This window comes from Phoca vitulina, unplaced genomic scaffold (genome assembly GCF_004348235.1).
Source record: "Phoca vitulina isolate PV1807 unplaced genomic scaffold, GSC_HSeal_1.0 scaffold94, whole genome shotgun sequence".
NCBI classification, from domain to species: Eukaryota; Metazoa; Chordata; class Mammalia; order Carnivora; family Phocidae; genus Phoca; species Phoca vitulina.
The window spans coordinates 1,435,042-1,441,041 of record NW_022589797.1 but is presented as its reverse complement, the minus strand read 5'-3'; positions in this window follow the sequence as shown (position 1 = coordinate 1,441,041).

The following is a 6,000-nucleotide window of genomic DNA, read 5'->3' as shown; positions in this document are numbered from 1 at the left end:
CACATGGAGTAGTCATGTAGTCATACACATCACACTTGTTGTTTTTAGCGCCCTGTTCTCATCTGACTGTCCATGAATGTACTTATGTGTTTTAATAATCAGGCTCAGTCCTCAAGAAAGAGTCTAAATCAGCCTTACAGTTCGTGTCCTGTGTTTGGTCAAGATTTGGTCTGTGGAAAAGCAGACTGCTTTCATGACTTTATTCTTGGGCCAGAGATACCCCAACCAATCTTAGCTTTGTTTTTATCACATTATACATGAAGTTATCTAAATCATGTTTGGAGAGTTTAAGTACCCATTTCTTGTAAAACATTCTAGTCCTAACTCTAAGATCTGCTAATATTGGATTATGCTTTTTCATAAAACTTTATTATCTTTTTGCCCCAAGTTACTGGTTTTCAGAAAAAGCCTCTTAGCTCTTGTCTTAGTGCATTCAGGCTGCTTTAACAAACCACCACAGACTGAGTGGCTTATAAACAACAAACATTTATTTATCACAGTTCTAGAGGCTGGGAAGTCCAAGACCAAGGTGCCGGCAGATTCTGTGTCTGGTGAGGACCTGCTTCCTCATAGACAGTGATCTTTTTGTTGTGTCCGCACATGGGTGAAGGAGCTCTTTGGGGTCTATTTTTTTTTTTTAAAGATTTTATTTATTTATTTGACAGGGAAAGACACAGCGAGAGAGGGAACACAGCTGGGCGAGTGAGAGAGAGAGAAGCAGGCTTCCCGCCGAGCAGGGAGCCCGATGTGGGGCTCGATCCCAGGACCCTGGGATCATGACCTGAGCCGAAGGCAGACGCCTAACCATCTGAGCCACCCAGGCGCCCCTGGGGTCTATTTTATAAAGGCACTAATCCCACTCATGAGGACTCACTCTCATGACCTAATCACCTGCCAGAGGTCCCACTTCCTAATACCATCACCTTGGAGGTTAGGATTTCGACATAGGGATTTGGGAGGACACAAACATTTAATCTACAACAGCTCTGATGTCACCATTCCACCCTCTAATAATTTAAATATTCCTAGTGCAGTTATGAGGAACTCATATGTGGATTTACCTATTTAAGGAAATGCCATCTTTCTCTTTGATGTCCCATTACCTTCCTGTAAAACATTTAAGGTACCGAGTACCCTATATCAACATTATATTTTTTACACTTTTTGTTTATGATTAATATTAATTTTCAACTGAAGTTTTTGAGTAATACTTGCACATGTTACAAAATTAAAGAAATACAAAATGATATATAATAAAAAAAAAAATCTGTCCCTTCTTGCCCCTTAGATACCTCATTCCTCTCATGGAGGCAATCAGTGTTACTGATTTCTAGTCTAACAACTATATTTAATTTTTAAAATTTTTTAATTTTTTTAAAGATTTTATTTATTCATTTGAGACACAGAGATACAGAGAGAGAGAGACAGCATGAACAGGGAGAGAGGCAGAGGGAGAAGGAGAAGCAGGCTCCCCGCTGAGCCAGGAGCCTGATGTGGGGCTCGATCCCAGGACCCTGGGATCATGACCTGAGCCAAAGGCAGATGCTTAACATTCTGAGCCACCCAGGCGCACCTAACAACTATATTTTAAGGCATAATCAAATACTTGGTCCTTTTTCTGAAGTCCCTCAATTATTTGTTATATTTACTATATAGAAGGATGCATCATGGCATGATACTGAAAAGTAAGTTGAATAGTGTTAAGCAATCAGAATAGTTTGGATTAAACATTGCATTTAGAAAACTGGCATCTGGCATGGACTGCTTCTGGGTGTATGCATGTCCCTAAATGTCTGACCTTCTAGCATTACTTTATCTGCATAAATAGCACTCCTTCCTCCTACATATACAAACAATCAACTGTTACCTTCCTGCTTGCTTTCTCTTAGCCTAAAATTTGTTTATCTGGGGTCCTTTGGCCCCTTCGGATGTTTTAGAGATCCTGGATCTATGTGCCCCTGAAATGATATGCAAAATTTTGTGTGTAATATGTATATGTGCCTTTATTTTTTTAATTGGGGGGAAATTGGGGCACCTGGGTGGCTCAGATGGTTAAGCGCCTGCCTTTGGCCCAGGTCATGATCCCGGGGTCCTGGGATCGAACCCTGCGTTGGGCTCCTGACTCAGCGGGGAGCCTGCTTCTCCCTCTCCCTCTGCCTCTCCCCGTGCTCATGCTCTCTCTCTCTCTGTATCTCTGTGTCTCAAATGAATAAATAAAATCTTTAAAAAAAATTGGGGGAAAATTATCCATGGCTTTTATCTGATGTTCTATCCACAGTCTGTGTCTGTCTTCTTTATTCTGCCTGAACTTTTTTTTTTTCTTAAAGATTTTATTTATTTATTTGAGAGACAGAGAGAGAGAGCTAGAGAGCACAAATGGGGGAGACAGAGAAGCAGAGAGCCTGCAGGGAGCCTGATTCGGGGCTCGATCCCAGGAGGGATCTGAGCCGAAGGCAGGTGCGTAACCAACTGAGCCACCCGGGCACCCCATATTCTGCCTGAACTTTTTTTTTTTTTTAAATGTTTTATTTATTTATTCATGAGAGTCAGAGAGAGAGAGAGAGAGAGGCAGAGGCAGAGGGAGAAGCAGGCTCCCCGCCCAGCGGGGAGCCCGATGCGGGACTCAATCCCAGGACCCTGGGATCATGACCCGAGCCGAAGGCAGACGCTTAACCATCTGAGCCACCCAGGCGCCCTCTGCCTGAACTTTTAACTCCTGGTTCTTTCTCTCACTCAGAAGATGACCTTGCCTCCTTATTTAGGAATGCAGCTGAGCTGCTTATTTCATACAACCTTTCATTCAGTTCGGCATATTGTAGCAGATATTGAGTTGAGTCCTTCCTTTTGCCCTGTAATTGGTGACTAGGGTCCAAAGATGGGGACAAAGAAACACTAAGTAACACACATTCTAGAGAGAGTTGCTAGTAATTGGGATCAGTCACCCTCTCGAGGGCTTACAAAGAAGTATCAGAACTGGCCCTGGTACCTCCAACCACTAACCCCACCCATTCCTCATTACCCCACCTCATTCCCAGTCTATATAAGATATAAGATGACTCAAGGGGGAGGGAGTCATGACCCTAGCAGGGAATACTTTCCCCTCCTTTAGCCCCCAGACCAAGCAAGAAGCTGTCAAAGAGAGTCTGCATAAAGGAGAGACTGATTTCTCATTTCCTGGTTAGATTGTTTGGACAGTGGATTTGTTCAGCTCTGCATTTATCTGAGAAGAGGAAAGGCAATTAGAGAGAGGTGGAAGGACAGGGAAGGGGGTTAGCAGTGGAATAACCTTTATTCCTTCTGTTTGGCTTAGCAAGGTTATTTGTGTTTCTTGTGGTCAAATGGACCTGAGAAGGATAGCTCGCTTCATCCATCTTGCTGGTAGCCCATACAAGAGGCTGCCTACTGGACAGAAGTTAGGAGGGTTAAGGGAAATGACTTGGAACAGGATTGTCTACATTAGGGCACAACTCAGTGGAGAGTCCTCATGGGACTTTATAAAGAACTCACTGTATGAGAGATCTGGTATTTTGATATCTGCCAAGCAACAGGCTGGAATGGCCTGTCATCCACGGCCGGGAGTGGTTTGCAATAACTACCTCGTTTAGTAAAGAGACAGTTACTTCTTTCCTTTCTGCTCTCCTCCTGGTTCCCAACCCCTGAAGAGCTAGAACCTTCCTAGAGAACCTTCTAGAGAACTAGAAGAAGAGGAGAAGCCATAGAAGGGACCATACTCCCCTTCCAACTTCAGGTTCCTTAAGCCACAGCTCAAGCTTCGGCTGGAAGAAGGGAGGAGATGAGTTATCACTGGACCTGAGATGGGCTTTTAAACCAGTCAGATTGGATTGAGTTTTTACCTAAAACCTAAAAGGGAACAGAGAGTTATAGAATCTGTCCATGCTGGTGAGTGAGAAGGAGAGACATTTGTCATGGCACAGATCAAGACTGTGATAGGGTGGGAGGTTATGTTTATGCCCAACTGAGTTCAATGCTCAACAAAGAAGTTAAATTTACCTGCCTATCACTAATTCCATCCTTGTATCCATTGTCCCATCTTTCCCTGCCATCTCAGAGGAAATAACTCTTTTTCTTGTAAAGCGAATCCCTTCATCTGTACTCTTGTTTATTCATTGATAAAACATTTCTATGACATCTAAAATGTCTTGCTCATGTTGAGGTACAAAGATTAACCATGACAGAATTATTTCCCTCATGGAATTCACAGTCTAGCGGGGTAGGTAGAAAGTAACTACCTACTTTAAAGACAATGTAGGCAGTGCTACAAAAAGTGGCCTGAAAGGCCTCAAAAGATGAGCGGTTAGTCAGAAGGCAAGGAAAGAGAAGACCTTTTAGGCTGTTGGAAAAACCGTGGGCATGGACTAGTGTGGCCCACTTAGGGAACTACAGATAGCTCTGTATGTTTCGAAGGCATTTTCGCTGCAGAGGAGGCTGGAAAGAAAAGCAGGCACCGGACTCTGATGGGCTAATGAGCTTGTTCTTTATCTTGTAGGCCAGCAGTTCGTAACAGCAGTGCTACTGCTCGTGGAGGGGCATTTTGGACATTGGTGGGACATTTTTCGTTGCTGTAGTGATGGGAGGTGGGTCTACAGGCCTTTTAGTAGTTGGGGCCACGGATGCTAGACCTCAATGGGAGAGCAAATCCACATAAGTAAGAATATTGGTTTTTTTGTTTTGTTTTGTTTTAAGATTTTATTTATTTATTCATGAGAGACAGAGAGAGAGAGAGAGGCAGAGGGAGAAGCAGGCTCCCAAGCAGCAGAGAGTCCGATGCGGGACTCGATCCCAGGACCCTGGGATCATGACCTGAGCCAAAGGCAGACGCTTAGCCATCTGAGCCACCCAGGCGCCCAGTAAGAATATTGTTTTAAAGCAGGTATTTCCTTTTCTACCTATGCTACTAGGTCATGCATTCCACAAGAGAAGGAATTTTGTCTTGTCAATCTTTGTACTTCAACACTGGCAATATATTTTCATTGTCAAAAGCCCTGGATTCTTCATGATTTAGATCTCCTGAGTTCTGTATGATTCGCAATTGTTCCACCAAACATTTGTGTAGGGTATCATATATAAATAAATTTGGTCTGTTATTACTTATCCTAACACTGGTGTTTAATCTAGTTTTTTTTTTTTTTTTTTAATGGGATGGCTTCTGATCGTCTCTTAAATCCTTATTTACTCATTCCCTTATAATTAGGTGCAAACATATGAGTGCTTCCTTGAGTGTTCTATCATAGTCCTGTCCAACCACTTATGTATTGAAATACCTATTATTTTACTACCAGTTATTGTCTTTTATTTGTTTTCTATTACAGCTAGGACATTTTATTGGTGTTTTGAAATTATGTGTATAGATAGCTTATATTATCTATGAATTTCATTTTAGGTTAGTAAGTTGCTGTTATTTAAAATATTTATTAGCAGAAGAGAGACTAACATCTGATAGGATCAAGAGTCACTATGTAGCCATTGATTTTCTTTTTATTTATTTATTTATTTATTTTTTATTTATTTATTTATTTTTATTTATTTTTTTGACAGAGACAGAGAGAGGAAACACAAGCAGGGGGAGTGGGAGAGAGAGAAGCAGGCTCTCCGCTGAGCGGGGAGCCCGATGCGGGGCTCGATCCCAGGACCCTGGGATCATGACCTGAGCCGAAGGCAGACGCTTAACGACTGAGCCACTCAGGCGCCCCGCCATTGATTTTCAAAGTGTTGTTTTATTTTATTTTTTAAAGTGGGCTCCATGCCCAATGTGGGGCTTGACCTCACGAGTCACATGCTCTTCTGACTGAGCCAGCCAGGTGCCCCTCAAAGTGTTATTTTGAGCCACAGACCTCCAGCTTGTTTGCTCGTAGCTCCCTAAAATAATAATAACCCCCTTACACAATTTTAAGTTGAAATCTCACATTTATAATCCAAGCTTACCTTTATATATTGTTAATAGGCGATGGAAAACGTCATTTTACAAGTTGGAATGAACTG